The following is a 15012-nucleotide window of genomic DNA, read 5'->3' on the forward strand; positions in this document are numbered from 1 at the left end:
CCGAAGACGGCTGCTCAGATTGTCTCCCAAATCGTTTATATAGATAAGAAACAGCAAAGGGCCTCTAACACTATCTTGGGGAACGCCAGAAATCACTTCTGTTTTACTCGATAACTTTCCGTCAATTACTACGAATGTGACCTCTCTGACAGGAAATCGCAAATCCAGTCACATAACTGAGACGATATTCCATAAGCACGCAATTTCACTACGAGCCGCTTGTGTGGTACAGCGACAAAAGTCTTCCGGAAATCCAGGAATACGGAATCGATCTGAAATCCCTTGTCAATATCACTCAGAACTTCATGTGAATAAAGAGCTAGTTGTGTTTCACAGGAACGAAGTTTTATAAACCCATGTTCACTGTTTGCCAATAGACCGTTTCCTTCGAGGTAATTCATAGTGATCGAACGCAATATATGTTCTAAAATCCTGCTGCATATCGACGTTAACGATATGGGACTGTAATTTAGTGGATTACTCCCACTACATTTCTTGAATAGTGGTGTGACCTGTGCAACCTTCCAACCTTTGGGTGCGATCTTTCGTCGAGCGAACGGTTGTATATGATTGTTAAGTATGGAGCTAATGCATCAGCATACTGTGAAAGGAACCCAATAGGTATACAATCTGGACCAGAAGACTAGCTTTTATTAAGTGAGTTGAGTTGCTTCACTACTCCGAGGATATTTACTTCTACGTTACTCATTTTGGCAGCTGTTCTCGATTCGAATTCTGGAGTATTTACTTAGTCTTCTTTTGTGAAGGCATTTCGGAAGGCGCTGTTTAGTAACTCTGCTTTGGCAGCACTGTCTTCGATAGTATCTCCATTGCTATGGCGCAGAGAAGGCATTCATTGTTTCTTGCCACTAACATACTTCACATACGATCTGAATCTCTCTGGATTTTCTGCCAAGTTTCGAGACAAAGTTTCGTTGTGGAGACATATGCGTCTTGCATTGAACTCCGCGCTAAATTTTGAGCTTCTGTAAAGAATCGCCAATCTTGGGGATTTTGGATCTGTTTAAATTTGGCATGTTTGTTTCGTTGTTTCTGGAACAGTGTTATAACCCGTTTTGTGTAGCAAGGAGGATCAGCTCCGTCGTTTGTTAATTTATTTGGCATAAATCTCTCAATTACTGCCGATACTATTCCTTTTATTTCCAGCCACATCTGGTCTACACTTATATTACTTTAGAATGAGTGGAGATTATCTCTCAGGAAGGCGTCAAGTGAATTTTTATGTGCTTTTTTGAATAGGTATATTTTTCGCTTATTTTTCGTGGATTTGGGGATTGCAACATTCAATCTTGCTACGACAACCCTGTGTTCACTAATCCCTGTATCGGTTATTGACTCAGGATTTTTTATTTCTAAGAGGCCAAGTGTGTTTTCACAACCGTTTACTATTCGCGTGTGCTCATGAACTAACTGCTCGCAATAATTTTAAGAGAATTCGTTTAACACAATTTCGAATGATATTTTATGCGTACCTCCGGAATTAAACATGTATTTTTGCGAACATATCGAGGGTAAATTAAAGTCACCACCAACTATTATCGTATGAGTTGAGTATAAGTTTGAAATCAAACTCAAGTTTTCTTTGAACCTTTCAGCAACTGTATCATCTGAATTGGGAGGTCGTAAAAGTATCCAATTATTTTTTTATTTCGGTTGCCAACAATGATCTCTGTTCATACTAACTCACAGAAAGTATCTACTTCAATTTCGCGACAAGTTAAACTACTTCTGACAGCAACAAACACGCCACCGCCAATCGTTTTACGGTCCATCGGACAGCGTGAAACGTTTGGAAGCAAACGCTCTTCAAGAAACATCGGAAGCGTCCTGGCTGGCTGTGTGAGCGTTGCGGTGTGGGGAATGCTTTAGTGGAGTTCCCATGTGCTCTCGTCATTCTGGAAAGTACAGTGGATCGACCCAAGTGTGTACTTATCCTTGGACACCATGTCTACCCCCACATGCAGTTGTTTCTCCTCGGCACGATCTCATCTACCAGAAGGACAATGCAAAGTGTGCCACAGTTCGCAGTGTGCGTGGTTCGGAGGAAACCAGGATGAATTTACCGTATTCCACTGCCACTAAACTCACTGGTTTTAAACGCAACAATGATGCCATGAGATCTCCTCAGTTGTGGTGTTTGACCCACTGATCCTTAGCCGACGTAACTAGCGCAGCTGCCAAGGCACTATATTCGGCATGGCACCACATCCCTGTTGATACCTGCCCGAACCTCACTGACCCTCGTACTGGATGCCCGCGCTGCAAAAGGTGTGTTTATTCGGGCTTTTGGAAAGTGGTGTGACTGGACAGTGTAGCTTCCAATGCACCTTCTCGCCTTATGATCTGACGCCATTTCGGTACTTTGCGTGTAAGTTTCGGTACCTACTTTACTCTTATGTTTCCCATCATTTAGCTCCTTGACGCTAAATATACCACGTTCCATATGTTTCCACCCCAGAAATAAACGTTTATCCGTAAGTATCTCTGGAGTTTGAGAAAACTACTGCGAAAATACTACAAGACGTGAAGCAAAATGACACTTATCGGATGGTAGCGCATGTTCAACTTTCGATTCGTAATAAGCGTCGGGTCATAATTGTCCAAGGGGGCACCTGTGTCAGAACACGTAGACAGATCATTTGCTCTTTGTTGTGGCGTGGAATTAGTACGCGTCTGTAGGTAGGCCACCCACTGAACAGGCTTCGAAAGCGGGATACTGTGGCTTCTTCATAGGTAGTCCATGTCAATGACTGCACTTACAATGAAGGGCCAAAGATACTGTCATAGGCATGTGTATTCCTATACAGAGATATGTAAACAGGCAGGATACGGCACTGCGGTCGGAACGGCAATGTAAGACAACAAATGTTAGATCATTGGTTAGATCAGTTACTGTTGCTGCAATGTCAGGTTATCAAAATTTAAGTGATTTTGACCGTGGTGTTATAGTCGGCGCACGAGCATTTCGACACAGCATCTCCGAGTTAGCGATGAAGTCGGAAACTTACCGTACGACCATTTCACGAGTGTATCGTGAATGTCAGGAATCTGGCAAAACATCAGATCTCCGACATTCTTCAGACCGGGAAAACATCCTGCAAGAACGTGACCGACGATGACTGAATCGTTCAACTTGACGGAAGCGCAACTTTTCCGCATATTGCTGCAAATTTCAATGCTGGGCCATTAACAGGTTTCAGCGTGCAAACCTTCAACTCACATACACTTGATGATAGTACGATAAAAAGCCTTACGCCTCGCCTGGGCACGGCAACGCCGACATTGGACTGTTGATGACTGGAAACATTTTGCTGTTTCCAAATTGCAGCGAGCGGATGGACGTATAATGGTGTGGAGACAACCTCATGAATCCATGGTTCTTACATGTAAGCAGGGGACTGTTCAAGCTGGTGGAGGCTCTGTAATGGAGTGGGGCGTGTGCAGGTGGAGTGATATGATATCCCTGATACGTCTAGATACGACTCTGACAGTTGAAACGTACGTGAGCATCCTTTCTGATCACCTGCATCCATTCATGTCCATTGTGCATTCCGTCTGACTTGGGCAGTTGCAGAAGGAGAATGCGACACCTCACACGTTCTGAATTGCTACAGAGTGGCTCCAGGAACACTCTTATGAGTTTAAACACTTCTGCTGACAACCATCAAACACCCCAGACATGAATACACTCCTGGAAATTGAAATAAGAACACCGTGAAGTCATTGTCCCAGGAAGGGGAAACTTTATTGACACATTCCTGGGGTCGGATACATCACATGATCACACTGACAGAACCACAGGCACATAGACACAGGCAACAGAGCATGCACAATGTCGGCACTAGTACAGTATATATCCACCTTTCGCAGCAATGCAGGCTGCTATTCTCCCATGGAGACGATCGTAGAGATGCTGGATGTAGTCCTGTGGAACGGCTTGCCATGCCATATCCACCTGGCGCCTCAGTTGGACCAGCGTTCGTGCTCGACGTGCAGACCGCGTGAGACGACGCTTCATCCAGTTCCAAACATGCTCAATGGGGGACAGAGCTATTCTCCCATGGAGACGATCGTAGAGATGCTGGATGTAGTCCTGTGGAACGGCTTGCCATGCCATTTCCACCTGGCGCCTCAGTTGGACCAGCGTTCGTGCTGGACGTGCAGACCGCGTGAGACGACGCTTCATCCAGTCCCAAACATGCTCAATGGGGGACAGATCCGGAGATCTTGCTGGCCAGGTTAGTTGACTTACACCTTCTAGAGCACATTGGGTGGCACGGGATACATGCGGACGTGCATTGTCCTGTTGGAACAGCAAGTTCCCTCGCTGGTCTAGGAATGGTAGAACGATGGGTTCGATGACGGTTTGGATGTACCGTGCACTATTCAGTGTCCCCTCGGCGATCACCAGTGGTGTACGGCCAGTGTAGGAGATCGCTCCCCACACCATGATGCCGGGTGTTGGCCCTGTGTGCCTCGGTCGTATGCAGTCCTGATTGTGGCGCTCACCTGCACGGCGCCAAACACGCATACGACCATCATTGGCACCAAGGCAGAAGCGACTCTCATCGCTGAAGGCGACACGTCTCCATTCGTCCCTCCATTCACGCCTGTCGCGACACCACTGGAGGCGGGCTGCACGATGTTGCGGCGTGAGCGGAAGACGGCCTAACGGTGTGCGGGACCGTAGCCCAGCTTCATGGAGACGGTTGCGAATGGTCCTCGCCGATACCCCAGGAGCAACAGTGTCCCTAATTTGCTGGGAAGTGGCGGTGCGGTCCCCTACGGCACTGCGTAGGATCCTACGGTCTTGGCGTGCATCCGTGCGTCGCTGCGGTCTGGTCCCAGGTCGACGGGCATGTGCAACTTCCGCCGACCACTGGCGACAACATCGATGTACTGTGGAGACCTCACGCCCCACGTGTTGAGCAATTCGGCGGTACGTCCACCCGGGCTCCCGCATTCCCACTATACGCCCTCGCTCAAAGTCCGTCAACTGCACATACGGTTCACGTCCACGCTGTCGCGGCATGCTACCAGTGTTAAAGACTGCGATGGAGCTCCGTATGCCACGGCAAACTGGCTGACACTGACGGCGGCGGTGCACAAATGCTGCGCAGCTAGCGCCATTCGACGGCCAACACCGCGATTCCTGGTGTGTCCGCTGTGCCGTGCGTGTGATCATTGCTTGTACATCCCTCTCGCAGTGTCCGGAGCAAGAATGGTGGGTCTGACACACCGGTGTCGATGTGTTCTTTTTTCCATTTCCAGGAGTGTATTATTGAGTATATCTGTGATGCCTTACAACGTGCCGTTCAGGAGTGATCTCCACCCCCTCGTACTCTTACGGTTTCATTGACAGCCCTGCAGGGTTCATGGTGTCCGTTCCCGCCAGCACTATTTCAGACATTAGCTGAGTCCATGCCACGTCGTGCTGGGGCACTTCTGCGTGGTCACGAAGGCCTACACGGTATTAGGCGGGTGTGCTAGTTTACTTGGTTCTTCTGTGTGTTTGTATGCCTGTGTTGATTGATGTTTGTCATGTGACAAATGGTTTCCTTACTGAGAACCTCTAACGCAAGTTAAAATGTTTTCTCTAGCAGTATTCTTCCGAAACCACATAGCTCGGTATGAGCCGCACGGAGTGGCCGCGGTGTTAGAGGCTCCATGTCACGGATTACGCGGCCCCTCCCACTGGAGGTTCCAGTCATGCCACGGTCATGGGTATGTGTGTCGTTCTTTATACGAGTAAGTAATGTGTAAGTCTAGGGACCGATGACTTCCTTCGAGTCACTGCTGTGGTGATTTTATTCAGTAGATGCAGATTCAATTTCCTCTTCCTACTGGTGTCCACCTCGTTGTCTTTCGCGCTCTTCTTCGGATTCATCCTCCAGTTCTTGGAGAATTCGGAGTAAATAAGAGAGAATTCTATAAGAATTAGAAACAAATAAATATTGTAATAAAATAAAAGCTTTGAGAAGTTTCCTTATTGATAATGATAAGAAACCGCTTATGTAAACGTCTGTGAAACATTAATTACGTCAAATAAAACTTTATAAGAAAACCTATATGGGTGCATAACGCTAATCTACCGGTAGCCGGCACTTGCGAAGTGAGAACGATGGCTGAGGAGGGAGACCTGTCTGAACCAGGACATTGTTGTCTCTCTCTGGCGACATGTGGTAACTAGAGAATACTCCCCCTCCCAGCCAACTCAGGCCAGGCATTTGAATTTTTCGTGAGGTTTTTTAGAAGACACGGTAAACTACCACGTGAGCACTCGGATGAACGTTAAGAAAATAACAGCACTTCTTCTACGAACATCACGCTCACTCGAGGCAAACCGGAACTAAGTACTGTTTTTTCAGCGACTTTTCCTTGCTTTGTCTTCACAGATTCATTAATATTCAATGAGTGGTAATACACAAATGCAAAGTCTTACAGATAAATGGCCTTGACAGTCGGTAGAAAGGGCGCTTCTCCACATTTTAAAGCAATTTTTAATACTTTTTACTTGTTGGAGCCAGTGTACCTTCCTCGTAAGATGCGGCAGTCTTATGGTGCATTCGACACCAGAGGCAAACGTAGAGCCGGTGAACTGCTTTGCTAACTGCTTGGCCACAATGTCTGCTTATTGCTGCAAACCAGTATTCGTCTTAAAATTCGGCTCTGAGTACGGTGATCATTTTTCCCATCGGCTATTCGAGAGTGAAAGACTAGAAAAATAAACCCTTTGTCAAATACCTGCGTGTTAATTGCAGACTTGTATTTGAGGGATCATTCTCAACGAACATGAAATTTCTGTAGACGGTCTACAACACACATACGAGATACAGAGAAGCGGGTGCATGGGTCGATCCTGAGAGCGTTGTACGAAGAGCTGCTAAAGCTGAAACATCAGTATCACTTTTGTGCAGTCGCTTACTGCTCGACGGGGAAGGCGTGTTTGGTTGTGGCGAGATCTTTTCACAAATTTCAGTCACCAACTTTTTTCCCCGAATGCGAAAATATTTTTACTAGCACTGACATACATAGAGAGAAATGACTGTCGTAATAAAATTACAGAGGGAATCCGCATGGAAAGATTTAAGTGTTCGTTTTTCCCGCACGCTTTTGAGTGTTGAATGGTAGATAAATATTCTGAAGGTGGTTCGAATGACCTTCTGCCAGGCACTTACTTACGGATCGCACTGTACTCATGTGTATGTATGTATATATACCTTTTCCATACCACCTAAAGGGTGTACAAATTAGGACACAAGACAGCAAGCCAGATTCCAGTTTTTCTTAAAATCAGTACTTCACGACTAAAGTGTATGGATGAGCCGAGGTTAAGACCGGAATTAAAATCATCCCTATTTCTTCCGTATAAAGTGTGCATGATTTCGCACTATAGGTGTTTATTAATGAAACAATTGATAAAGTGGCACTAAATACTCAAATATTTTTGTGCAATGTGGAGCAGACGACATGCTGTTGATCAAAGCATGTGCGTAACGAAAAATATTAAGCGTCTGAAGATGGATATGGCAGCCCGAAACCGGTTATGGAACTAAAATAAAACACCTAAAAAGTATTTGTGGCTGGCTGCGTCATTTACCAACATCCATAAAGATCTTGATATTATCTCTGTAAAGAATAATTTTGAGAGGCGTAGATTATAATACGTGTGTATGTCTGTGTGTGTGGGGATGGGACGTGGGGGAGGGGGGGGGGAGACCGGAGATCAGTGTGAATAGCTGCGTGCATCGTGTGTAAGTGATGATCTCGTTCGTGATGCAGTTAAATAAAACAAAATCAGACCTTGGAATGTCAACCATATTCAATAAAATCTAAAATTAACAGTAAATTACTGAATTCCTCTAAAAGAATGTGCATTTTAACAGCTTATTATAAAATTATGGTCAGGATATGTAATTATCGGCTGTTGAACTTTTCAGTTCATACAACAAAACGCAGCACTCCAAAATTTGCGGAATCATTCATCAGCGAGTATTGTGTGAGTTCCTGTGAATTCGGATGGAACACCAATGCACAAAACCACTTGTTTCCATGGTAATGGTAGCACCGATAGCAGAAGTTGCGGTCGGTCTGTTAATAATAAAAATAAGTACATAGATCATATGTTCAATGAATATTATATTAAACAAGTTAAGTTTTATATAGCATTTTTCTTAGCATCACATGTCCTTACAGGAGGTCGATAGAACTTTTTCGTAAATTGATTGCTTTCTTGTTTATTTGCCTATGTATTTACTTTCTTATTTATTTATTTGCGGTTCAAAATTCTTACAGCAATTTGATTTGTTACTCCTTCCCAGTATATGCTGTAGCTCGTAACGTACTACACATTCCTGTAGCTGACGATACGAAATTTTCCAAGATAAATTATTATCCTGGTTGCTACTAGTGATGAACCTGCAGGGAAAATTGGGAAACTGCTCCAGATGTGTATGTCACAGTGTGTCGCAAACGAGCTTCAAAGGGAAAGCCATTACTTTCCACAACAAATACTTTCGAGGGCTATTCCACAAAACGAAAGTCTAGTTATTAAAATTAAAAAACTTCTAGTATTCACATCCTCTTGCAGTTCTTTTATCGGGTTCAAAGATTTTCTCCTTCCTTGCTGAGAAAAAGATCGTGTATCTGCTGCTGATCATACGATTTCATGGAATAAATGTTCTGCATTTGCAGTGTTTCAGTTATTTATTCTGTCATAGTCAATTTGAAGGGTTGTAAGCAGGCTGTTTAGGTTTTTATGAAAATCACTGGCTGTGCTGTGTGCAGTCTGTGGCTTGTTGGCATTGTTGGAATGCTCGCCATTGTAGTGTCGGGCAGTTGGATGTTAACAGCGCGTAGCGTTGCGCAGTTGGAAGTGAGCCGACAGAAGTGGTGGATGTGGGGAGAGAAATGGCAGAATTTTGAGAGCGGACGATCTGTACGTGTGTCCATAAGAAAGAGTAAATTTGTAAAGATGGATGTCATGAACTGATAGATATATGATGACTTTGGAACATTATTAAGGTAAATACATTGTTTGTTCTCTACCAAAATGTTTCGTTTGCTGACTATGCCTATCAGTAGTTAGTGCCTTCAGTAGTTAGAATCTTTTATTTAGCTGGCAGTGTTGACTCTCGCTGTATTGCAGTATTTCAAAGATTTTTGTGAGGTAAGTGATTCATGAAAGGTATAGGTTATTGTTAGTCAGGGCCATTCTTTTGTAGGGATTTTTGAAAGTCAGATTGCGTTGCGCTAAAAATATTGTGTGTCAATTTAGTGTTGATCAGAATAGGTAAAGAGCGAAATGTCAGAGTACTTTCAGTTTTGCTGTTTGAAAAGCAAATAACGTAAGGGTTTTATCAGCACAATCATTCACAAATTTTTCTAAGGGGAGGTTTTAGGGTAAAGTATTATTATTGATACTCTCATCATCATTATACAAGCTTTACCATTGTAGAGCCTTCACAAAATATAAAAACTAAGACGAAAATTGCGTATTCTAGTTGAAAACAAATCACAGGGACTTTATCAAACATCATACGCAGGAATGAGAGATTCAGATATGAGATCGGAGTTTTACATAATTCTAGTTGTACGTCACATTTCTTTACTAGCCTTGGGAGCATCTCCATGTCCTAAACTTCCTGGCATACTGATACTGTGTTCTGGGGTGCGACTCGAACCCAGAACCCTGATTTTCTTGCTGACTGAGCTGTCCTATCAGAAGTAAGCCTGTAAGGACGGGTCGTGAGCCGCAGCTGGATACCTCAATCAGAGAGAGATTTTCCCACTAATAGTGAGGTCCCGGGTTCAATTACCTGTCAGGAAGTTTCAAAACGATACACACTCCGCTTCTGTGTAGGATTCATTCTGTGGCTCCATGTTTGTATGTAAGTGAACGCTACAAGACTTACGACAGATATGTAACTGTTGACAAATATCAGGCACTCTTTGCAATAGAAAGTTCGAAGAGAATTTCACAAGGAGGTTCTGTGATAACTATAAAGGAATTTAGATTTAACTTTAGCTCCATAACAGTATACATCTTACCATTCATAATTTATGGGCTGTGTTGAGCACGTAGATATAAGGGCGAATGTATTGGTTAACGACGTGCTAAAAGAAAACTGGAGGGTTTTGCACCATGTAGACCACTTAAAAATTTTGCGTTTGAGGAAACATCACATTCAAAAGAGTAGCTTGAAAATATTGGATACTATGTGGTATAGTTTCCATTCCCATCTGGTCAAGTCCGTTTTTCGTAATTCTCCCACCACCTTTACAGTTCAGTGTAGTGGTAATTTTTGTCACCAAATGTAACAGCAGTTCCTCTTGGTCTGCGTCACCGGGTCCCGCAATGCTGAGGACACCACTCCACTGTCTGGGAAATGGCTTGGTGCAGAATGGCTGCCTCAGCGACCCATGCTTGCACTGTGTGTCGGCCTTGCACGCCAGCGGACTTGCAGCGTCATCAGGATGCTGGCAGTCAACTCAGCGGTTTGTGACCCTGCCAACTCAGTGCCGCTCGGTGTGAGCCACAGGCGGCCAACTGCGTGCTTCTCGCCGGCGTAGCTGAGATCTCGGCGACAACAAGCGCCCGTGATCTGGAGTCCGAATCTGTGGCCCTCGCCTTGGGATGACTCTGGCTTGTGTTGGAAGCCAGGACGACTGCCTGCAGTAGCGAGCCGTGGAGTGGCCCGCCTCTGACTGGTTACGGACCCCACATCAGCGTCAGGGGGTCGAACCAGCGACCCACTGTTGACTGGAACGCTGGCACGCCATCTACTGCTGCATATAGCTGGTGGTGTGACACGCCCCGCTGTCCAGGAGAGCTGCCACACTTGAATCAATCTAATTAAAAACCCGGACCTATTTATACATGGCTGTGCACCTCTCTTTTGCTCTACGTGCCACTTCGCAATCACATAACATACTAGGTTAGCCAGTGGGCCTCTTCTGCTCGTGATTTGCTAAGTTCAAAACTGCTATGTATGCTCTTTCAGCATTTTGACAGCCCTGTGGCCTCAATCCGACTTCGCAACTGTTGGCATGCGTAACCCACTGCAATCTGGCCCACACCTGGCTGTAACTTGTGCTCAGAACATTGCACAAAACAAACTTTTCTTATCCTAAACGGTGGTGCCGTTACATCAGGAATAAATCAACAGTTGTAATAGGTTCCTTTATTTCTCCTTTAGTTCTGAATAAACGCTGCATATAAATTCGTATTTCGATTAACAGTGACTCTGAAATTAGCGCACATAGCAATAACATTACAGGAGTTACCGTGGCACATGGCTTACAGCGCTTTCCCCCTAGAAGATGATTATCGGGTTCACTGTTTCAGAACAAATGTCGATCGGTGGCTTTTCAATAACAGTAATATCATTGTCTTGGCTTCTAGCTAACCACAAGGCTAGAACTAGCGGCGCTTCAATCATTTCACTGTAGATGGGGTAGCTATGCTCATGGCCGTAAGAGAGCTGCTATACTGTTTCATAAATATGTGCCTCCAGCTTGCTTACAAACTCATGTAGCAATGCCTATTGTTAATTTGTGGGACGGGTCATGAGATTTGCTCCTTTTCTATTCATTTACTTAATCCAGCCATCCACTCACCTGATCATAATAGAGAAATTGCAGACAATAGAGTTTTAGTTTCCATTTAGTGAGGGGAGAAGACATCGACGTTTTTGTGTGGGAGAAGCAACTTTCATCTCGTTCTCTCCACTAAACCGTCAGCTAACAACGCAGAGATACGTGCTTCGAGGCAAGTAATTTCTAATGATGGAGTGATCAACGTTAATATTATGGAAGAATACGTCCTACCAACAACATTCACTGGCTCCCAGCTATCACTTGGTGCCAACAAGACTCTTTGACCTACACGTAACACTACGACAGCCTTGAACTTTTTATTTTCGTGAGATGTTATCAAGGAATTTTGAGTTAAAACAATATGCTATTCAGTCATTACGAACAACATCTAGCCCTATTGTGACTAAGCTAATTTAACAATTGTTAACTATTATTTGTTACTGTTATTTAACTATTTGATATTGTTAAATCATTCAGTCACTGTTCTCTGCACTAATTAGTTTTGTTTTAGCATCTATTACCCATTTGTGAAATGAGTTCTTACGCAATGGATTGAGAGTCATTCTGATCTCCAGTGGCACCTTCCCGAATGCTTTCATATGTACATATTAGTTTTACGTATCTGAGAACGTTTGATACTGATTTCTATTAAAACCCTCAGTAACTTATTAGGTAGAGACGGATAAAATATAACATAGTGAGGAAAAGTGAGCAAACAAATCGAAAAAGAGGTTACATGTGAAATGCAACAACGTACAGGTAACACATACATTCATTAGAACGTTGTTCGGCCTCTGTGCTATTTCTTGTTCTCTGAAGAAATTGCTCAACACATTGACCACTATGCTGCGGTATAGTTTCACACAGCGACTAGCACTTTAGTAGGCTGCTGTATAACTTCATGCAATAGCATTTATAGCTAGATATATTCACTTTCGATTGTGAATGACCGTCCAGTTTCTTTATTATCCCTGTCACTAACGGTTTCGACGATTACTGCCGTCATTCAAATGAAGTCATGAATTAATTACTAAGTGCTGGTTAGCTACTATCTGTTCTACGTACCAGACGACATCTTTTGACTGACTGAGCAATAATTGTGGGGGTGATATCGAAAATTATAGGGCCAAATTACACTGAGGCATTAGCATAAAAATTAAGAGCAAATAAATAAACTGACAAGTATACCAACATTTGTTTTGATATGACAAAACACAGGCTGAATGTTATGATCTTATTCAAAAAATGGAACCAACCAGATTAACTGGACAGGTTGTGGAATTCTACGAATGTCTCAGTAAAACTAAAACTGAAACAATAAAATAGATCGACGAGTAGAGGGAACCGTTAGGGAAACAGGGTGGACACAACTTAATACACAAGACAGAAATAAATTTAGGCAGAAAATGCGCGACAGGGCAGCTGACTTGGCAGAAAGCCCCAAGAATACCGGTACAGATTAGTATGACGATGTGGAAGGAGCCCGTCATGAGAAAATGAAAGTAATATAGCCAGAAAAAAAGTTGAAACAAAAATCTGAATATACACTTTGGTATACATAGTGCTGTCAAGTAGGGTCCAAATGTGAATAATAATAATATGCCACGAAGTTTCAATAATAACATGTTTCAGAACTGAAACTTAACCTCTAGTCACTCGAGGTGAACAGCAACTACGTCCTGGGAAGTACAGGGATGATAAGAGAAATGGCTCCAAGAAAAATCCGAAAAAAGTGGTCATCGGAAGGACTGATTCAGCGTTCAGAAAAACAGCAATAAAATTTGGTGAAATGAAAAGCAAAGATGTCAATGGTAAGGATGCAGGAGGAACTCCGGCGTTGCACTTAGGGGAGAGTGGGTAGACTCAAACATTACATTGGAGGCTTCCACGAGAGGGAGGAACTGTTGGCTGAATGATAGATGAAGAAATTGCAGTCGATTTGGAAGACATAGGGATCGAGTATTACGGTCGGTGTTAGAAAGAACTTTCAAAGTGTGATAGTTAAATAAGGCAGAGCGAATAGATAACATTCCTTCAGAATGTCTAAAATTATTAAGGGGAATAGCAACCAAACGACTATTCACGTTGGTGTGTGTAATCTATGAGACATGATACGTATCATCAGACATACGGTAAAGTATAATTCTTAAGGTAAGAAGGGCAGATAAGTACGACAATTATTTCATAATCAGCTTAACAGCTCATGTGTAAGTTGCTGATAGGAATAATATATAGAAGAATAGAAAATATAGTTGAGGATCTATAAGCTGAATATCAGTTTCGCTTTATGAAAGATAAAGTTACCAGAGAATCAATTCTTAAATTGCGCTTGATTATGGAAGGAAGACTTAAGAACATTCAAGACACGTTCATTGGATTTGTCGACCAAGAAAACGCATTCGACAACGTAAAGTGGTGCAAGAAAATCAAGATTATCTGAAAGTCAGGTGTAGGCTACAGGGGAAGGAGGCAATATGTAGTATGTGTAACAACCTACATGGGCTAATAAGAATGTAAGATCAAAAACGAATTGCTAGAATTACAGATGGTATAAGACAGAGATGCAGTTGTTCAAACGTTACCTTGAAGAAATAATGTTGGAAATTAAATATTCAGGAGTAGGATTAATATTCAGGTTGAAATAATACCACTTACAACATTCGCTGAAGATGGAGACTAAACCAGCAAACAACAATACTAAGTTTCAGATATGGTGCTGCAGAAGGATGCTTAAAATTAGTTGTTCTGGTAATAAATTAGGAGATTCTCCGCGAAAACAGCAAGGTTCAAATGTCTCTGAGCACTATGGGACTTAACATCTGAGGTCATCAGTCCCCTACACTTAGAACTACTTAAACCTAACTAACCTAAGAACATCACACACATCCATGCCCGAGGCAGGATTCGAACCTGCGACCGTAGCAGTCGCGCGGTTCCGGACTGAAGCGCCTAGAACCGCTCAGCCACCACGGCCGGCGAAACAACAAGGAGATAAACATTTAGAAAACACTGACAAGAAGGATGATGAGGATGGTAGGATGTGTGGAGACATCAAGAAATTACTATCCATGTTACTAGAGCTTTATAGTGCAAACACAGCAGGGGAAGGACAGAGATTGGAATGTATCCAACAAATATTTGAGAACCTTGGCGTAAGCTCATAAGGCGTATGAGAGGACTGATGACCAAACACAAGGATAAGAATTTCACTGACGTCACCTCTCGTGACAGAGCTGTTGTCGTATACTGCCAACGTGACTAGCTTATCCTTCTCTACACTTTAGAGTAAGGCGGCTCCTGTCACACTGTACGAAGTATTATCGCAAGCCACGATCCAAAATTCACATAATCATACGAATGTTCAACTGTTTACAGTGTGTTTAAAAAAGAGCA

This window comes from Schistocerca cancellata, chromosome 1 (assembly GCF_023864275.1).
Source record: "Schistocerca cancellata isolate TAMUIC-IGC-003103 chromosome 1, iqSchCanc2.1, whole genome shotgun sequence".
Taxonomy (NCBI): Eukaryota; Metazoa; Arthropoda; class Insecta; order Orthoptera; family Acrididae; genus Schistocerca; species Schistocerca cancellata.